Source organism: Dermacentor albipictus, chromosome 10 (genome assembly GCF_038994185.2).
Source record: "Dermacentor albipictus isolate Rhodes 1998 colony chromosome 10, USDA_Dalb.pri_finalv2, whole genome shotgun sequence".
Classification (NCBI taxonomy): Eukaryota; Metazoa; Arthropoda; class Arachnida; order Ixodida; family Ixodidae; genus Dermacentor; species Dermacentor albipictus.
In genome coordinates, this window is record NC_091830.1 from 21677322 (window position 1) to 21698642 (window position 21321).

General features: G+C 46.3%; 2 protein-coding genes across 3 annotated transcripts in view; one reads left to right on the plus strand and one right to left on the minus strand.

Moving 5' to 3' along the window:
* Positions 1 to 21321, plus strand: part of Setd3 (SET domain containing 3) — a 148810-nt gene that overhangs the window by 78258 nt on the left and 49231 nt on the right. The gene's annotated exons all lie outside the window — the stretch shown is intronic.
* LOC135919707 (uncharacterized) overlaps positions 1 to 21321 on the minus strand; it is a 40117-nt gene that overhangs the window by 17908 nt on the left and 888 nt on the right. The window lies entirely within an intron of this gene.

Sequence of the window (21321 nt, forward strand, 5' to 3'; positions counted from 1 at the left end):
TTCGCAATGCTCTCGGAATATATTCTTATTCACTGCTTGGGAAACGTCTCTGGCATCGATATCTGATCGCCCCTCTCTTGAGTCCACTGCTTGACTCTATAACGTGCCTGCATATTTTCTAATCTCATCGCGCCAAGTCATACACCGTCGTCTTAGACTGAGTGTCCCTTGTCTGGCACCCATTCTTCTAATCTACCGCCGGTTATCTGCTGTGCTCATTGCATGACTTGCCAAACTCATCTTGTTCCTCCTAATGTCAGCTAGGATATCGGCCCCCTAATGTCATTGCACCAGATAAATCACCTGGCATCTTAGACTGTATTTCCATTGCCTGTGCACCAATTCTATTAATAGGTCGCCTGTTATCTGTTGTGCAGATTACCTGCCAAGCAATCTTTCTTTTAATCTCAACTGGGATACATTAGTCAGATCCACTTGCTCTGTGATGTGCTATGTAATTTGTTGTGCTGCCGAAGAATCTTCGAAAACATTCTTTATTACGTTGCCTCTGGTTTCCGTTCTTCCTCTTTATATTCTGATATGTGCAGTGTTTCAGCGTCATCGATTGGTTACATGTAGAGAGAGAAAGAGAGAGAGAGAGACATCTGAGTGGTCGGCCTTAACTACTGTGTTATGGCCCGCGTGGGGCTCAGTGTTGGCAAAACAATCAACAAAATGAGAGAGAGAAGGCGAAGGTGATGTTGATGACGTGTATAGCTGAGCAGATTACCCTGAAAAGGCCCAAGAAACACTGGAAGGAGTTACGGTGTACAGTCACATATCCTGTTTACTTCGTCTTAAAAAGTGCCGCACTGCCACCCAAGGCCTGACGCACAAATTGTATTGGCGATGGAGCCATAAAACTGATTTTTTAAAGAAAGTGGCCGGTTGTCGATAGGCATGGCAAAGATTTAGCCATTGATCGTCCATCTGGCAAGTTGAGCCGGAACTCACAAAGCTGGCGGTCGATAGCTCGAGGCATGGTGCAGTTCGGGCTGTCCACGCTTTCACTTGCACCGTTTACACTGTACCCTTCAAGAACATCCGTATAAGCCGCATTGTTTACGAGAGTTCACCATATGGGGACCGACCGATTTTATCTTTTGCATCCGCGATGTAGCAGCAGCACGTTCGTGATACCAGAGTACTTCCGGTCAGCCGTTTTTGACAGTCCAGCAGTTAGCCAAGAAAAAAAATAAGTGTTTTGTAGTATAGTATACTGTAGGCACATATTATTAATGTTTTCAGATATAAAGAACGTGCACCATGTGTCGAACTCGTGTATGGGCTTCTTTTTTGTTGCACTTAACAGTACAATTAACTTGTCAAACACTCCAACTCCCCAACAAAAGTGGTGCCAGCTGGAGGGTCCTATATATTTATAGGCTATTTTAACGTGTTCTTGCTGAGGACTTTACCGGAAGTCTTCTGGGATCTCTGTTTGTAAGCATGAAAATGGTCTATTCCTGAAATGCCTTTTTTTTTTCAGCGCAACACTGAACTTACTTGACATGCTGTCTGCCGTTGCTATTGAACTTGGGTAACTTTAACCCACTCCGCTACTCACTGCCCCGCCCCATCCCACAAAAATTACTTTGCGCCTATTGGCAAACCAGCGACTGGTCGCTTCAGAACACGTTGTGGTGGCGCTAGCAGTGCTTTGAAGGCAGGTCTTAACGCCGCATTACGAGAAAACGCCGGTGTAGCCAATGATAAGTGATAATCCGACTCTATTATCGCCATTTATGGCGCACCTAAGTTCGCAGCAAATCTTATAGCTGCTATCTCGCACTCTAGGGGGCGCTTGTTCGGAGCGCTTCTGGAGTGGCCAAGCGAATACGCCTCCAGAGGCACGTACAGCACGCGTCATTTTCGCCTAGTGCTATGGAACGAAGCGCTGCTGAATAAAGGAGCGTGCGCATTCGAGTGCATACTTAGGGCTCGAGAGATAGCGCGCGTGCCCAAGGAAAGCCGCACGATCCTTCCAAGAAACACATGTTTTTAAGCACCTTATCTTGAACCTCGGCAGTGGTTCCAGATAACGCTTTCTTTTCTTTGCAGCGCAAGGCTACAGCGCTATATAGACGGCCACGCTGGAGATTGTGCCTTTTTATTTCCAGACTTGGCCGCCGTGCCATGCCATCGCCGCGTTTAGCCCCTTTTAAAAGTGTAGAGGCTTTTTCGAGAATGTGCGCGCTGTCGCACATTTTATTGGTCTAAGATAGGCGTCTGAAACCGTGACCGGCACGAAGAAATCTTTATGCCGCTATGGTTTGTTGTCTCTGGAGAAGGGTTTAGTGACCTGTTGGTTCGGTTGACTGAGTCTTTGTCGCCGTCTCGAGACGGGTCTTCGGTGGGAAAGCCCCGGGAGCCGCCGGGCTGCTCAGGTCTCTTGCGTTCGACCTTGCGGTGGGATCACCCTTCCCGAAGAGGTTGGGGGGGGGGGGGGGGGGTGTGCAGGTTTGGGCGGCCAACGTCGGCGCGCTCGGACGCTTTCGGGGCCCGTGTTCTCAGCGCGGCTTCCCCGCAGAGTCCGCCGAGTTCTTCTTGCAACCGCTCAATCAGGTCGCCGTCGAGGCGTGCTGAGACGTTGCGCGGTAGGCCTGTTCTTTTCTCTTTTTTTTTTGCTTTTCTTTTTTTTTTCGTCAATGGCACGTACGCTTGTCATCGCGATAAGTGAAGGGGCGGCAACGTGTCGAAAGGGTTCGGGGCAGAGGATCAGGCCCCACGAAGCTTCCATAGCGCCTGTTATTAATAATAATAACATTATGATTATTATCGTTATTAAATAAATTATTTTTTTATGCGTGCGCGCGTGTGTACGTGGGCGTGCATTGTTTTTCCTGTGCATTGTACTGCCGAGTGCGCCAGCACCAACACCCTCGATGTTGTTCCTGGGCACCTTAATAAACATTATTATTATTATTATTATTATTATATTTGTACTCTCTTGTAGATTTATATTTATTCCCAATATGTGCTTGCGCTAGCACTCGGACCAGGGTTGATCCTCGGCACAATAAATAATATTTTTTTTATTAATTTTTATTATTAGCGTTAATATGCTTAATTTCGTGCGCGAAAATTGCACTTGGTGTCGTCTGTTTTCTTGTGTGTGTATATTCCTACGTGTAAGGACACGCAGGCAAGAGAGAAATATGCAGTGTGTACGCAGACTAAGATGGAAACCCTCAGTATAATGTAGCAACTCGCCCTGTATTTAGTACTTACATACAAACCGACTGGCGTCAAGAGCCCCGGTTCCACCTGTTCGCATTTACATTGCCGCCGGTCTCGCGAACCTCTTTTGTACCGCAACAATATGCTTCGGTGGGGTCATTTATGCGAAACATATTACGAGAGCTCAACCCAGCTCCTCAGGCGCGGCGGTGTCGCCTTCAATGACCTTTGACCCCATGCCATACCACGTGACACCGTGACGTCACGACATAGCAGAAACAGGGCTCCAACTCGCGCCGTCGCTCCCGGCGTCGCGACGGTATATAAGCAGCTGCGCTTGTTTCTAGGTGGCGTTGGCTCAACTCTTTCCAGATGGGCTGGGTGGGAATCGAACCAGGGTCTCCGGAGTGTGAGACGGAGACGCTACCACTGAGCCACGAGTAGGATGCTTCAAAGCGGTACAAAAGCGCCTCTAGTGAATGCGGTCGCTTTCTCAGGCGCACATTTCGTTGCCGCGCCGAACGCTGCGTTGCTCGACGCTCACCGCGTCCAATGCGGGGCGCGTAGTCGCTGCGCCGTAGCCCATTGTCTTACACCCCTAGGCGGGTCGACAGGAACGCTATTGCGTTCCACTCTTGAAGGCGAAGCAAAGTAACGCATGAGTTGTTTCTTCGTCTAGCCGAAACAAATATAGCCAAGCAACAGCAGTTCACCAGGCTAAACAGTGGTTCAACAACTAAAATAAAGGCTAGTATGCTTCGCATCCTGGGCTTAGCCTTAGCTAAGCCACAGCCATTTTTTTAGTTGTTAGGGCGAATAAACTTAATTATGTGTAACCACCTAGCCTTCTTTACAGCTTTTCTTAAACCTCACATAATTCACATACAGAGAGTTTTTAGCGTGTTCGTATATTGTCCCTTCACCATTGGGAACATCCTGTGGTAGCTAAACTGGTAGCGGCGTATGTTCTTAATGCTGGATCTTTTATTTGGAAGAAACTCTGTCAGTGATAAATGTATAGTCTCGATTTACACGTTTGTTTCAAAAATACTTTTCAACATCGCTAGATGTTGCCTGGCTTCAATTTCCTTTTTAACGGACATATGCATATATCGTGTATACTACAATAGAGTGGAATGCTCTTTCTCCGGCAAACCTTAATTCTGTATCCAATGATGATTTTACCGCGCCTCGTGTCCTAGATTTGAGTTGTCGATTTCGCGATCTTAAATCGGATATGTACATCCTGCTGTAATGCCAGCAAAAGCGAATGTACCAAGTAAATAAATAAATAAATAAATAAATAAATAAATAAAAATTCTGTTGTAGCAGACCGATCGCAGCGCCAGAGTTTCCTGCAGTAGCAATTGCAGGAAGCTCTTCTCCGCACCGGCTGCTGCGTCTCCTCGTGGGACGTGACGGTCACGTGACGGTCATTCTGTCACGTGCCCTCTCGCTCCGGAGGACCAATGAAAGCGTGCGCTAAGCGTTAGCACCTCCTTTTAGTTATTTATTTTTCTCCGGGCTTCAAACCGAACTCGGCTGTGCGCATGCCACTGCCGATGAGGATCTCTTCGGGTGAGGGAACTTAGCGAACGTTGGTCGAGAAGAAGGACGCACGACGCCGAAAGTGAGTTCTCTATCAGCATCGTCGCCATCACCCCGTTCGACACGCTTCCAAAGAAAGACAGGGAGAGGGGGAGAGGGGGAGAGGGGGGGAGAGGATTGCCGATGGGGTAACCCCTTCTGACCCACCGTCGAGGCAGGAATGCCGCCGACTTCTTTGTCTTCTTGCGCCGGCGCCTTTGTTGTCTTCGAAACTCGCTGTTGAGACGTGGTGGAGCGAGCGGTCGGCAGGTCCTAACGCACTCCTTCGCTCTTTTTTTTTCTTTTCTTTTCTTTTTGCGCCCTGTGCAGCTATGTGCATGTGCGCAAGGAGGCGATTGTCGGCAGTCCCGTCGAACCGTGCTCCTCGACGGTCGAGCTTTCGTGGTATTCCGAGGCGAGTCGTCGTAACAAAAGATAATAAAACGAACACAGTGGGCATTAATGCTGCTTGCCCGCATTCACAACGCTGCAGGTTATGCAAACAGGCCACGAAGGGAGGGCGTTAAAAAGAATCGCCGAATGCCACGGATTGCCGCGGGGGTGACTTTTCCCTTTTTTCTTTCTTTAGGTCGCGTTTCTACGTGGTGCTCATTTCTGGCGCTGCCCCCTCACCAACCCCCTTCCTCCCTCCCTGTCTCGTCGCTGCTTTCGTAGGCTTCGGAAGGATGACGCGAGGAATGTCTCGAAAATAGTTCGCTGGTCGAGATGCTGCCCGTCGGAATTCGCACAGGTACCTCCCGCTGAGTTTGTGTTGACGCAAGACAAGAGGTGCGTGATTCGTGAAGGGTTCGGGGGGAAAAAAAAGAAAAGAAGATTGCTCGTCTCTGTTTGTTCCCTACTGGCGTGCTGCTCGGATTGCCTCGTGTCCCGGCAACCTGCATGTTCGTCGTCGTTTTGACTTGTGTCGACTTGCGCTTCGGATTGGCGGATAGACGCGGAGCAAAGCGACTTTCTTTTCTTTTTTTTTTAGTGTTGCGCTTGTTGGCACTGTTTGGTGGTCTAATCGTCTCGCCTTTGTGAGCTTCGTGTTCCTTAACGCATAGCGATTGCTCCCTCTGCCCCTGTAACCCGGCCGTCTTCGTTCGAAGCGCCGCGAACAAAGAAAATTTTTCCTTTTGCTTCCTCAACGACAAGATACCTGTTGCATGCTGGACAGAATGACAAAGTGCGCACGTATAAATACTTTGACGGAGGAATGGAACGTTGGCGCAGAGCGGCGAAATGTTTAGCTGCAAATGCAACATCCTTGCGCTTATGCAACATGAAACGCTTATAGGCGGGAACGTTTGCGACATTTCGCCTGCCTTTGATTATGGAGAATGAATGGTTTCTTTTGTTTGTACGTGCGTGCGTTCGTGTGTTGTTGAGCGTATGTAAGACTCGTTAGGGTCGTGCACTATAATGGCTAGACTTCTGTACTGCTGTGTTGTCATCACTGGGGATGTGCTCGGAGCCATTCAGTCCCATTTTCCTTTCCTTTTTTTTGGTTGTCTGTCTAAGCGAGGTGTAATATTCTAAATGCAAGTGCCAACGCCTGTGGCGAATAAGTAGACACACACACACATACACGCACACACACACACACACACACGCACGCACACACACACACGCACACACACACGCACGCACACACGCACACACACGCACACACACGCACGCATATATATATATATATATATATATATATATATATATATATATATATATATATATATATATAGTCCTACGATAATCAAGTGAGGTATGCAGTCTGCCTTTAGAATAACAATCGCGTGTGCGCCTATACAGACATAAAAAATGTGTGGTAGCAAGTTTTCATTGCTACCCGAGATCTTGCTCTTCTCTTGCTCATACTAGGGAGTCCCATTGCTCATTAGCGTGGCTATTGGAAAAACAACACTGGATTCGGTTTTACGGCAAAGCAGACGGCACAGAAACCAGGCGACCCGCAACAAGACAACGCTAACTAACCTCGCCACCTAACCAACGATCCCCGCCAACTAACCCAGCAAACAAGCGTTTCTTCGTCTGATTACCTCGCATTATAATTGGCGCGCCTCAAGCCGTCGCGGTCGTATGTCACCACACGAAGAGCGCGTGCACTGAAATGGAATACCGTATCGATCTGGCCTTCTTCTGTTCGAGGTACGCGCTTGTTTTCGCTAAGGTTGCGTGAACGTTAAACCGACACGTGATCTTGAGTGACAAGATGCCCGTTGCCCGCAGCGGTGACTCGGTGGCTGTTGTGTTGCGCTGCTCAGCATGATGTCGCGGGTTGGATTTCCAGCAGAAGCGGCCGCATTCCCATCGAGGAGGGACGGGTCGATCCTTCCTTCCTTCCTTCCTTCCTTCCTTCCTTCCTTCCTTCCTTCCTTCCTTCCTTCCTTGCTTCCTTCCTTCCTTCCTTCCTTCCATCCTCCCTTCCTTTCGTCTTTACTTCCATCCTTCCTTCCTTTCCTTCCTTCCTTCCTTCCTTCCTTTCGTCTTTCCTTCCATCCTTCCTTCCTTCCTTCCTTCCTTCCTTAATCTTTCCTTCCATCCTTCCTTCCATCCTTCGATCCTTCCTTCCTTTCGTCTTTCCTTCCTTCCTTCCTTCCTTCCTTCCTTCCTTTCGTCTTTCCTTCCTTCCTTCCTTCCTTCCTTCCTTCCTTCCATTCTTGCTTCCTTCCGTCTTTCCTTCCTTCCTTCCTTCCATACCGTCGTCGTCACGCAGTAGTCCTTATACCATCGTCATCGTTTAAGAACCGACACCTCACTATTGGCGTGCTTGTCGTCATTACGCTGCCTTTGTCTTTCCATCGACGTCATTTCTTTTTCGTCATTACATCGTCGTCAGCGTACGTTGGCGTCATGCAGTCGTCCTCATGCCGCCATGCTCACGGGCGTTCGTTGGCTAGCGTGTGCCATTGTCAAAACGAGGCGATATCGGAGTACGTCGCACGTAGCCGAAGCAACGAAAGTCTCTGAATGACCGCTGCACGCGTTAAATAAGTGTGACTTCAGGGGTACGATGTGCCGCTACGTTGATCGAATGCTAATCGCATTACCGTCGACAGACATAGTGGAGTGAGTTGTGCCGTAATTTTTTGCTCCAATGCCCTCACTTCACTCTTGTTCACCAATTCTATACTATATATAGCGTTCAACGCTTGTCGCCCGATGCTTGCTCCGGTCTTATTCACTTAACTTTCGAACTTATCACTTTACCTGACTTCACTTAAGTATAAACAACGAACCACTCGTAAAGTCAGTTTCCAATACATCGGTTTGACATGAAAAGCCAGGAAGCAGCGTCAACATGTCAAGTTACCACGCCATGTTACACTTTCAATGATGTGTTGAAGCAAAGGAAATCTGCTTTTACTATAAAACAACATTGGGAGGAAGTTGCTTTGTTTGCATGCATAAGTCGCTGTGGTAGCGCAGTGGCTTGTCGTTGCGTCGCTAAGCTGGAGGTTGTGCGTTCGGTTGCCATCGAGGCGGGCTGCATTTTGATGGGGGCGAAATGCGAAACCACTCGCGTGCTTAGATTTGGGTGCAAGTTAAATGATCCCGGGTGGTCGAAATTGAATGAATCGGAGCATCCTACTATACGGCGCGCCTAATATGCAGATTGCGGTCGTGGCACGTAAGACGTCGGAATTTAATAGCCTCTGAGAGAGTACGAGAACTCCCTAGAATAAGGAGTCAAAGGATGCAATAAGTCAGTGTACTCCCAGAAAAGAAGTCGGCATCATTCTCTCTCATTTCTTTTCTGAGAGCGAACCGCCGCCTTTCTTATACAACCATCGCATAGTTGGTTATGGAGCCTTTGTGGTGGGGGTAAACGTTTCGCAAAGGGCAGAGCAGCATAAAACAACAACAACATCATCGCATGTGTAAGGCCATCTCCGGGAAACACCGCGGCAAGTACAAGTGTGTTTATGGAAGCACGTTCTTCCAATGTCTGTTTGCTCGCAAAGTGCGCGAAAGAATTGGAGCTCTTGAGCCTCAGTCCATTACGTTTGTTTTTCTATTTGTTTCGTGCTTGCAGATGTCCGAACAAGCTCTATATATATGAGATCTCAACTGTAAACAACCGAGACAGCGCGTTGTGTCGCCTTTATTTGAAGGCCCATTCTTGCGCGCAATGTCGTGGCGGCGTAGTTATTCGACGGAGCTCTACACTCTTATATTATTATCGTGTGTCTCGCCCGCGAAATAATCCGATTACTATACGACGCTTCGAAGTGCCTTTTGTAGAGATGCCTGCTTTAACACCCACTGTTATAACTATCCCTCTAAATATCCCAGTTTAAATAAGCCCCGCTGTAAACCCCTTCTTTCAGCTCCGTATTTAGCTTTAAACTTATAAGTGCGTTTTCACGGATTCTGTATGTAGTGTGCGAAAGCTATCTGCCTTATGTCAGCCAATCGGTGACGAGTGTACGGAGCGTGTTTAACGCACAGAAGGTAAGAGTAGGGCGCTTGAGCAGTGTGAGATTACTAATACGTTCTAGCTTTGTAATCCTTTGCAGCTTCCTGCTACATTCGGGTGTATGGAAATTATTTTCCTTTCACTAATAGATTCCTTGAAGGTTCTACTCAGTCGGTGACGTGCAAAGAACAAACAGCGGACATTAGAGGCCACTTGTCTTTCGTTTCTCTTATGTGGTTAGCTAGCCGACACTATATGGGGAACGGAAACAAAATGGCATAGGCCCCGACGTGATTTTGACGTGAGACGTCCTTAAAAAGGATTAAGGAGGGTCGCTTGCTGTACCTGATGTAACTGAAAACGTCCTGTATTATAGCATGATCGTTTGTATTTCTTCAGCCATACTACTCAGGTACCTTATTTTGACACCGTTGTGTGGAGCGCGGAAGCCATTACTGGACCATTCATGTGTCGCTTGCCCAGGCTTCGCCGTTGACGCAATAGCAGCTAAATTTAGCCTCGCGCGCGTAATTCACATGGGGCGTATAGATCGGCAGTATGTTTGTCCATCTGAGGGAGGAGTGATGGCTTTTGAGGGAGCTCACTCTGCCCCATAGCAGGTGTAACTTAACTTAAACCGGTGCCCCCCATCAGGAGCTGTAAGGTCTATAAATGTGCGGTATGTTTGAAACATTTCACGCTTGCTCGGGTATTACATGCAGCCTTTGTTCTCCGCTCTTACGTATAGTACGGATTTCACGATAAATATCGGCTACGTTGTCACAGTCACAAGCTGACCTCTTTCTCTGACTGTACAGTGAAAATATGTCAGAAACATGACGGACGGTGTCTCCCACTGATTTTTCGGACGTTATGGAAAGAAACGTGCAGCTATTTTCTCTGTGTTCTTACGCTTAGCAAACTGAATGAAAAAAGAAAGAGGTCTCTAACACGAATTGATCAAAACATTTTATATGCACCTTGTAAAAGCTTAATTCCCTGACGCCTAGGTATATCAATGCGTGTGTTATTGGCGCGCACGGGGTAAGTAGCTGCTCTCTGCGAGTACCGTGCACGTCGCCACGGGACGACACGCAGCCTCTGAACAGCTTTTAGCCTCCGCAGTGCTGCGGCTAACTATTGAGATGGAACGTGGAGGCAGAGCGAGCGGGGTGACACTCGAGACGAAAAGTGATGTCCAGTTGAAGGTCGTTCCTAGGCGACGTGGAAGAGCCGCGGTAAAAGGGTCTGCTCTTCCAGTGGTAAGGAATTATGTAGAAGTGCACCTTTAGAAGCAGAGCGGCGAGCTTTGTGTTCTCGGATTGCCCAGAGTCGCCCTGGGACGCCTTCGTACGCAAGCTTACACCCTGCGTTTGAAGCGCACGTGTCTGTTGGCGCGTAAGCGGTGCCCATATTATGTGTTCTTGCGGTCGGTAGCGAATTCTTTTATTCCACGGGATGCGCCAACGTTGCAGAGCTTACGGAAATGGAGATCTCGAGAAAGGCGCATTCAGTGAGAGCTCGAAAAGGGCTTTCTTCTGCGGAGGCAAACGGTATGAAGATTGCAGGGACGTTGACTTAGTGAGAGCTCGAAAAGGGCTTTCTTCTGCGGAGGCAAACGGTATGAAGATTGTAGGGACGTTGACTTAAGCGGCGATGATAGCATGCGGACGTGCCTCGTGTTTCTTGCCAAGATAGGACACTGGGACGCTTTTCTTAGTGCAGACATGCTTTGCGATAGCCTTTATAGTCGTCACATCGCGCTTTTCGCCTGCACGTGGTGAAATAATTTACGCCCGTAAAAGTTAGCAAGGGTGTAAAGGCTGTAAGGGTGTATTGTTATATAGCGATTCGTAGCCTTATTCAGTTTTAAAGGTGTTAAGCATCTGAGTTATAGAACGCTTTAAGGGAGTGTCAAACTGTGTTGTTAAAGACATATTTACACCTGTATTCCCTTTTAAGGGTGTACATTATTTCGCAGTTTATAACCCGATACGATACCGAGCTTTCTCATTTCGCTCATTCATTCAGCGGGGTTGACCTGAAGAAGCTAGCCCATTTCTGTCTCATGGAGACGTGCTGTTTGTTTCAACTTCGTTGTGAAGGTTTTCGCATTTCTGCTTGGCCGCCTTTCCTTGGCGCCTTTAAAAAATCTTACAGTGTTAGCCACTTCCCACTGGACTCGCTTATATGCGAGTCCATTTGGTTTCGGGTTATAAACTGTAAAATAATCTATACCCTTAAAAGTGAATAAGGATGTAAATATGCCTATTACAACGCAGTTTTACACCCCTGTAAATCGTACTATTACTCACACCCTGCACACTTTTTCACAGTTTCAAAGAAGCGTACAAATCAGTATATAGCAATACCTTACACCCTTGTAAATCGGTATATGACTCACACCCTTACACCTTTATCGAGAAGGGTGCGAGTTATAATCCGATTTACAAGGGTGTAAAAGTCTGTCGTTTAGGCAGATTTACATCGCAGAGACGTCAACATGCGGTATTATCAAGACGAAGCGCAAACCAAGCAAAACGAAAAAAAAATAAATAAAAAACAATAAAAAACATCGGTGGATCCCACGCATACGTGGAAATCAGAGTTAAGCAAGGCTTTCTTTCATGTTTGCGGAAATGTCAGAACAAATGTTACACAAACGTGACACTATAATAACGCACAAAAAGAAAAGGTAAGAATGAAACAAGGAGTGCGAAACAAGACCAAGTTGTTGAATAAACAAACAGTCAAACTCGTGTCTCCCCCCCCCCCCAACACTCATAAGCCCCCCCCCCCCCCCCTTACTGGAAACTGAGTGGGCAACGGTTTCGCAACCCCGAAACTGCGCCAATCTCATGGTGTACGCGCGGTTCGCAGAGAAGAGGCACTCCGACGAAAGCGCACACGCGTGTTAATTTCCTCCTTAAAATTAAGCTTCCACTCCCGATGAGACGTGGCAGCTCGAGTGGCGTCATGGCTCCATCGCTGGTGCTTACGTTCGTGTGATGACGCAAGAGTTGTGCGAACATTTACCAAGACAAGCGAAGTTCGTTTGAGGGTCGCCTGCTTTTACCTGTTCCTCTGCATGCCTGACATTCTCGCGTTTAAAATAGTTCCTACAGTGTGGAGTCACCTCGCGTTGTGCGTCGCAAGCCTTTAAGTACTGTCAATTAACTTCCACGTGGCATGAACACAACCGTTCACACGGGTTTAGGAAAGCTTGCTATCAAAGAAAGATCGCGATAAATTTAGGCTCGTTAAGTTCTTTTTTTTAACTGCTATTTTTGTGCGATCGATGAGAAAAGATAACGTCCGTTTCTAGCGAAGAAAACGAATATCGGTGCTTTGTTTTTTTCAAATTTGGCGGCAGAACTGCAGCGTCATTACGTCAATGAGTCGTCAAGGATCGCAGAAGTAGATTCTCGGATATGGATTGTTCTAGCGCAAAGAAAAAGAAATGTTCCAAAGATTTCCCACGTAGAGCCTCTGTTTAGCACAATCTATCCATTGTTTATCGATAAACAATTATTTAGGTTGGGCAGACGCTGTCATAATCTTTACATCACGGGGAAGTAGTGCTGGTCTCTCGTTGATGCCTACTGTTTGACTTGCTAAGACGCCGCGCGCGGCGAGTGACTGTTCTTGGTATAATAATTTAACAAGTAACAAACATAATTTGAGCACGAAGTTTCACTTCACGTTAGTGTCCGTCTTAACCTAATATATCGATGTACTAAGTTAATGTCTTTGGTGTCTCGTTAAGGCGATAAAATCTATCTGTTCATCTCCGATAGATTACTCGAAAACTATTATATATATATATATTATATATATATATATATATATATATATATATATATATATATATATATATATATATATATATATATATATATATATCACCGGAACATCAGCAACAACGTGCCAAACATCACCAAAAAACGTGCACCATCATTCATCATCAGGCATTCTATATATAAGAAACTCGACTTTTTGAAGTCTTGTTATGCGTGTGCAAATGTGCATTCTATGCCCCGGCTGTCAAAAATACTTAACTATAAAGAACGCGGTCGTCGATGTCACACGCAGTGTACTTGGATAATGTGCTCCGCCAGTTGACAAATTTTTAGCACCTAAATCGTTACGATCGTAAATAATACATCTCCATTCAACTAGATTGACGAAGAAACGCTCCAGCTTCGTCGGTGTCCGAACTGCTCCAGCTCACTGCGCGAATGATGTTCAGCTTTGCAGCGCACGAATTTTATTACAAGTTGCTTAATTAAGGCGTTCGCAGCGAGATTGAAGCGTCAATGTATTCGTTAGAAGTTCTTAGGAGTCCCGCCGGCTTAGACAATTCCTGCACAATTGATGGTATAAGTTCGTGGGGCTATATTTTTTACTTTTACACGTGTTTAATTAGTTCCGTCTTTTTGAAAGGGATTATAACGAACTTGGCGTCCTCTGTCTTCCTTAATTGTAGCGAGGATCGCGTATTTCTCCAACCGAGGAGCCTTGGAGGACGCTTTATACCATGTGTCGCCTTTCGGGCATTGATGAATGAGGATTTTCTAACTCGTTTCTGGCATTGACGAAACTGTCCAGGGGCTATGCCGGGTGTTCTTTACTTTTGTTATTTTTTTTCACCATAGATAATATTTATAAATCGCTTGTGGTTGCAGACAGTGTGATTGTAGTTATTGAGCTCGATCACTCAATGAGGTGCACATTATTTTCAGTACAAGGGGAAATTTGCGATTGACTAATTAACAAAAATGCGCTAATTAGCTTTTCTAGTGATTTTTTTACCGCACGCATTGCTATTTTATAATTGCAGCCGGTGACTTCGCAAGGTGTATCCACTTGGAGCGAATTTTCAGGATGACGCTATAGTTTTTAGAGATTCATTCCTGAAGTGCGCGACGCAATACACTGACGTCCCATTTATTTTTGGGCTTCAGTGCGTAAAACGACGTCTCGTTATATAAAGTACCGGCGCGTTTTCTCCGCAACTTTGCTCGTTTCTCGAAGCCCATGGGATTATGAGAAGCCTTTTCAAGGGAATACGCCTTACGAGCTCACCGGTGACAATTAGAAAATGGCGATGTGTGCATTAAATTAATTATGTAATTAGTGATTCTGCGTTAATTGACAATGCGTTTCGATATCTCTTGCGAGGAATGTTGACTGCTTCCTGGTGGTCCAGCTCTAGGAGTACAATTACGCTATTAGCCACAGGTGAATATTAAAATTCTGTATACTGGAAAAAAAAAGGCACTCCTTGTAAACTGCCGCTCATTTTTAAAAAGTAAACAGGACTTGTTACGACCATCTTTCTGAGAAATGTTAACGTGTCCGAGAAGTAGCTGGCGCTGCTTTTAGGCACGACCCCACCCTAGATACAAGTAATAAAGATGGATGTGTTGGCACACAGGTGCATATTCTCTCATGGATGGACAGGTAGCACAGTTACAGTTTCCCATATAATTTTGCCCGGTTCTGCACGTAGTTGTGTGGAAGAACGAACATTTGAGTATTGACATGATGCTTTCGATTTGTCACAGTATCTTTTATTTAAATGGTGGTCGAAACTATCCGAGCTCTAGAAAAATTATTGGCGGCTTACGGGATAATAACAGGTATGTTACAGCACTCCGGCAGTTAGCAGCTTAATAAACGTCCAAGGACAGCGAATGAGGCATTTAGAAAAAAGAAAAGACAGCGACGAAAACAAAACACACCGTTCTTTCTTAGATTGTACACACGCTATTAAAGAACCTACAAACGAAGTGACAGGATCTGTAAATCTTTTTTTTATTGAATTCTTGGTTACTTAAGTCTCGGCTTCCTCGGAAAGTCCCAAGTACGCTTGAATAACGCCAAGGCTTTCAAAACAGCGCAGTAAGCAAGAAGAAAGGTTGTCATGGACAATTTCGTAATTACGGAAATGATATTATCCAGGCCCCGTCTAGCTATATCACGTTCGCTAAGCATGCGATATGTGTGGAGAACATTGGTGGGTAGCGTTAGGAGAATCACTTGGAAAGAACACGTGTGTTTTTTCCATCCACACGTGTCGCGATCCCGTGTCACCATGACTGGCCGGCCTAAATTAATAAACCGTGGCTACGGTGGCTACCTCATCACTCCGTCTCCCACAAGAGATTTGAAATGAGCACGATGTTCCTGTGATGCGCGAAGTCCACGCAAGGTCCTCCATATCTAAGATAACCTCTCATGTGGATCCAGTGACTCGCATAATCGTTCCCATTTTTGAGATTGTAGTGCATGAATGCCGCGCTGAGTCTTCCTTTGCGTCCGCCTTGCCTCTCTGAGATCGTGGATGAATTTAGTTCGCCTCTATCTTCTTTCAGCCTTCCGGCGAATCGGTCGTAGTCGCTGCTGCCCAGCTTCATTTTTCTTTTTCATAATTCGGGAAAGGCTGGAAACCGGGCGTAGGCTCTTCCATGGCTTTCTGAATTTTGTGTTCCAGACTAAAATGGGTACCGATGTAACTTCCTCCACGTGTGACCGAAACGCCCACCAGTCGATTCGTTGGTGACTCGTAGAGGAGTATTTAAATAGTCCCTTGATCCTTTGCAGACTGTGACAGCGTCCACAGAAACAGTTCTGTATTGCGCATGTATGTGTTTGTTTATTTTGTTTTGTATTCTTTTTTTCTCACCTATCGCATCTATTTCCATCTTCCCCGGGAAAGGTTAGCCAACTGGAGATATTCTCTAGGTAACCTTCCCGTCTTTCCTCTGCCTTTCTCTCTCTCTTTCTTCGTCTGTGTGTAAAGGCGATGAAAAACGGTCTTGCGACAAGGAAACATGAAGTACGCATTCTCCACGCAGATCCTTTGTCTGAAGTATACGTGTTACGTTGCGCATGACCTGTACAAGTCGTTTGGCTCTGTGCTGCGGTTCCCGCGACGCTCTTGGCATTTCAGGCCTTTGCAGGGCGAGCACGAGAGTTATTTTCTTTTCGGAGTTTCCGGCACAACGCAGGAACTCCTCTAAACAGCCTCTGTTCAGCACGGCGGTAGCAGGCAACGTAGTCCGTGTACTTTTGACAAAAACTGTACGTGAAAAAGCTGACGCCTTCGGCGTCTAACGGGGGTAATTAAAAAGATGCGCTCAATAACTGGAAGCAGAAAAAATCAGTCGGTAATGAGAAGGCTCATGAAAAGCGATTATGTTCCTGAGCAGGATGCACAGACCAGTGGGGTTTTGGTGGCGCAGATGCAATTCAATATATGCAGGCGCCACAGCAGGAGTCCAGGTAAACCGGTGTGTATTTTCCTGGCATCCATGGTGCTAAGGAAAGACGTGGCAGGTGGCGATCGTCGTAACCAAACATTGAAAAAAAGAACAACTCATTTTCCGGTTTCCCTGTCCAGATATCACTAAATTTGAGAGATGGAACAAAAGATGGCACTCGCCGATTAATAGCCCAATGCTATAGTTTCGGACTACTATCTGGACAAAGGAGAGGCGCTCTGGTTTGTGAGGAAGAAAGCCTCTGAGTTGAAGAAAAAGCAAAAAAAAATAAATAAAACCTCTCCCGGTTCCGCGGGTACCAAATCCGGGATCAGCGCCGTTCCCGTACGATGGTGCGTGTACTGGGCGTTAATTTCGCGCCCAAGTTCGATCGCCAGGAATAATTTTTCTCCGACTGCGAAGAAGCTCCCCTTCTAAGAAAGCCGCGCGGATTTCACACGTAGCTTCGTGGTAATCTCGGTGGGATTGCACTCTATTCACTTTTATCGGACTTCTTCCATCTTTTCGCGCAAGCTGATTTGCCATGACCGTATTGACTCAGAGGTTATGGACGTTATTGGGATTATTTTCGAGTTCCGGGACGGAAGTTTCTTCGCCTGCGAAGTGTGGCTTCGATTTCAGCGTATTATGCAGCGTTAGCTTTTATTAGTCGACGGATCTGGCGTCACATTCACAGCACACCCCCTCCCCCCCCCCGCTCCCTCCCTCGGTCGGTGAAAAGAATTGAAAATGACCTTCAAAGGATCAAGAGAGAAGATTGTTCAGTTGTGCTAATAGGTTACGCTTCCGTGCTAGCTGTTATTTATTTTCAGATTATTATTTTTTTTTTCGGACGTGCACCAGCGTTCACCGTGGGCGTATTACCTCATGCTTCTTTTCCGTCTAGCCGCGGGGGAATCGACGCGGCTGATTAGGTTTGCTTCGCATTGTCTTCTTGGTAAACTCGAGGACGCGGAAGTTGCCTGGTACTTGTTCGGCGTTGCCCACCGAATCGATGCTCACACCGCGGCGAATTTCTCTTCACTGTCGAATATCGATTTCTGAGAAACTAGTATGTGGGCTTTGGATTTGTAGCTTAATTCACGGGCTGTATACTCTTGGGTGGTTGACATTTTTCTTTCCTTGCAGTTTTCTACAACTCTCGGATATTTATGCGGAGCGGATTTGCTATGATATATTAGCTTAGTGTATATGTGAAGGATAAGGCGCTTGTCTTTCTCCATGTAGGGGCAGAAGAGTCGGTCCTCGGAGACCTCGCTTCGGTCTTTGCATGTTCAGCGCTGCTGACTTTAGTTGTCGATGGATGGGACGTCAGTCTTTCCACTTTTATTTTTATTTATTTAGTTTGATGTGAAGAACATAGAATGAGCCTTAAAGAGACACTGAGAATGAAGGTTAAACCAAGCCTTGCTAGTTAATGACACTTGCAAGGTAGCTGAAATTCTTTTCTATTTATTTCTTTAAATTTTTTGACCCATCATGCTTTGCAGTTAGGAATGCGCGAACGGGCAAAAGGGACTGAAATAGATAGGAAGAGTGCTTACTATGAAACCTTTCAGTTGCTTATACTACCACTTGTTTGGTTACTTACTCACGTACTTATTTTCTTATTTACTCACTGTCAGGTCTTCTGATGGTAATTAGCGCTCGTACTGTGCTTTGTGTGTTTTTCAGTGTTATTTATCCATTCGAGTTTTCAGAACCATGAAATCACACCATACCACCGCTCGTCCTGTCCATTACTTTGTCGACGTTCGTCAGGGCGCCGGAGGTGTACTTTTTGTCCATTCTTTTCTCATATTTGTATATGTTTCATTAGCTGTGAAACAAAATAAAGTTCTTGTATCTTAACCAGTTGGCTAGTCCGGGATATTATCTATGTTACAACTTGTTACACCTGCGACAAAAAAGAAGTGTAATAAAACTACAAAACTTCTGCAGAATGCATTTCACGATGACCAACGACGTTAATGCGATTAACATTCAAGGGACGCAGCGACACACCGCGTTGCTGAAGACATCCTTATTTATAATCTCTTGCCATTCCGGAATTTCCATTGCTTCTGCTACGTGCGACGTACGTGGTCTCCGCGATTGGTCCACTTTGCCGGGAAACACGGTCGCGTCCATCACCATGATGGCAAGGCCATGACTGCGTGACGACGATGGAATGGCGCATGAGAAATGGAATTGATGGGATGGTGAATGCCGTATGACGATGAAGGCATGACATCATTGGGCTGACGATTCTAAAATGACAGCGATGGCATTGCGGCGTCGCTATGAGGACAAGGGGCGATGACGCGCGTACGAAGACGATTGCGTGACCATGACAGCGCGATGATGGTACGACGAGAGCCGGTTGGCGGAGCTGCATGGAATGACGACGATGACCAATGACGACCGCGACGGCATCGGGACGATTGTGTAGCAGCGAAAGCACGACTATGACATATGACAGCGATGCAGGGACGACGACGGCACGATGACAATGGCATGATGACGACAATGGCATGGCAATGGACAATGACAATGGAATGGCATGGAATGGCGTGACAATGAATGAATGGAATGGCATGACAATGGAATGGCATGGAATGGCATGACAATGAATGAATGGAATGGCATGACAATGGAATGGCATGGAATGGCATGACAATGAATGAATGGAATGGCATGACAATGGAATGGCATGGCACGACGGTGGCGCGACGACGACGGTATTACGGGAGTGTGACGACGAAGCTGGGATCTGTGACGATATAACGACTGCGACAGCATCGCTACTACGAGCGCGCGCCTGTAGTAGTCCAAGCTTGTAGACAACAAAGGTCACTGGGTCGGCGTGGGAGGCTAGATGGATAGATAGACTCAAAGTACCTGAAGTAGACATAGAATGCTAGTGGCATCGATAACTAAACTGTCGAAACAAGTTCGTGGATCGGGTCGTGGGAGAATTTACGCGCACGATTAGGTTCGTTTGGATGCACTCTGCTTGGTAAACAACGGCACGTGCAGAGTTTGCATCGGACTTGTTTTCAAATTGCGTTGAGGATATTTAACGAAATAGGGAGCTTTTTTTGTATGCCTGTGGCCGTCGTCTATGCTGAAGCACCCGCTCCACCTGGCGCTCACAATGGCGGCTCTGTTGTTGTCCGTACCCGTTGCCGGCCTGCACTTCCGACGCAATGTTGTCTATGATTCGAATTCCTAATTTTGCTACATGAAATATATAGCAGCTGGCTGTCCTTGTAGCCACGTTAATGTGTACAGCGCCCAAAACTCAGGCTCTCTCTCTCTCTCTCTCTCTCTCTCTCTCTCTCTCTCTCTATATATATATATATATATATATATATATATATATATATATATATATATATATATTGTCGGGCTATCCTTGATAATGTGGGTTTGTTAAATGAGTAAGAGTACCCGGCATCACCCATGATGCTACCCTTTCCTGCACTTTTGTATCACTAATGAAACGTTCCGTGTGCACTCCAATAACTCCATGTCTTTTCCGTATGATTCTTGTAGAAAGTAGACGGAGCTTATGCGGAATCCGTATTAATTCCGTAAGAAATATGCGGAAAGCATACGGTAAATATATGTAATTAGTGGAGTAGCATACGGAACGTTTCAACAATGGCGCCAACTATGACAACAATAATAATAATAAAGGGGAAAAAAAACGCATATGTGCAGAGATATCCGTGGTAATCTCGACCACCCGTAGTCTTCTGAAGAATTCACCGCTTCAGGGGTGTTCTTACATTGAGTAGAGATTTGATCGCCGTGGCATTGAGTAGAACCAACGTCTGCGTGCTCACTGTTAAAATAGAACCTAATTTAAAAACACTGGCGCTCATAGCTATAGATGTAGGTTCGCGTATCGGCGTCTCGAAAAAAAAATATAAGAAAACAAAAGCTCTGACTTGGCACCCCAAATTTTTGATACACAGACCGCATGGTGCTGGATCTCCTCCGGTTGCTGTCGCACCAGTTTTTAATGCTCAGTGTATCGATTGATACTTAATGCCATTAAGTGAGCCCGGTGAACCCTTGGAAGCTCGACGGCTGTTTAGGTGCCATTCGACCTGCTGATTTCTCTTTTTCCGTCACCTAATTGGTTGACTCATCGATTGATTGGTTCCGATGGAGTTTCAAAAGTTGGCAACTACGCTGTCAATGGCTTCTCAACAAGCTACAATTAGCCCCAAGGTGCAGGTAGTTGCCGTGTCCACGCCAGACGTCCGTAACCCCGATAGCGACTCGCGGTGTTTGTAGCGAAGGGAAGTATTCAAATGAGCCGGCTTTCATCGACCATTGAGTTATTTAAATTAGCGCGCCTTTCACCTGCAAACAGTCGGGTAAGTTGTCGCCCATTGTTTCATCACCATGTCGTTGTGGGATCTGTTGTGGCGGGCCGTACGAGTTCCTACCTGCCGGCATCGACGCAGCTTTCGGAGTCTTGGCGTTAATTTAAGTATCGTGGGCCGGTCTATGGTGAAATCCTGGTTGCAGTGCGAGGCTTCACGTTTTGCGTCCGACGTACAGCTCTCAGCTGGGTTTCCGCACTCTTCGCCCTTAAAAAATATTATGGGGTTTTACGTGCCAAAACCACTGTCAACGCAGCAACGTACTTCCTGCTTAACGCGTCGCGCCTTTCACGCGTGTATGTGTCGCGCTGTTATTTGTGTAGTTTTGGTAACCGGTGCTAATAAACTGAGTTGAGTTGAACGCTGAGGTTTTATGAGCCAAAACCACGAGCTGGTTATGAGGCACGCCGTAGTGGCGAACTCCGGATTAATTCTGACCACCACAGTATTT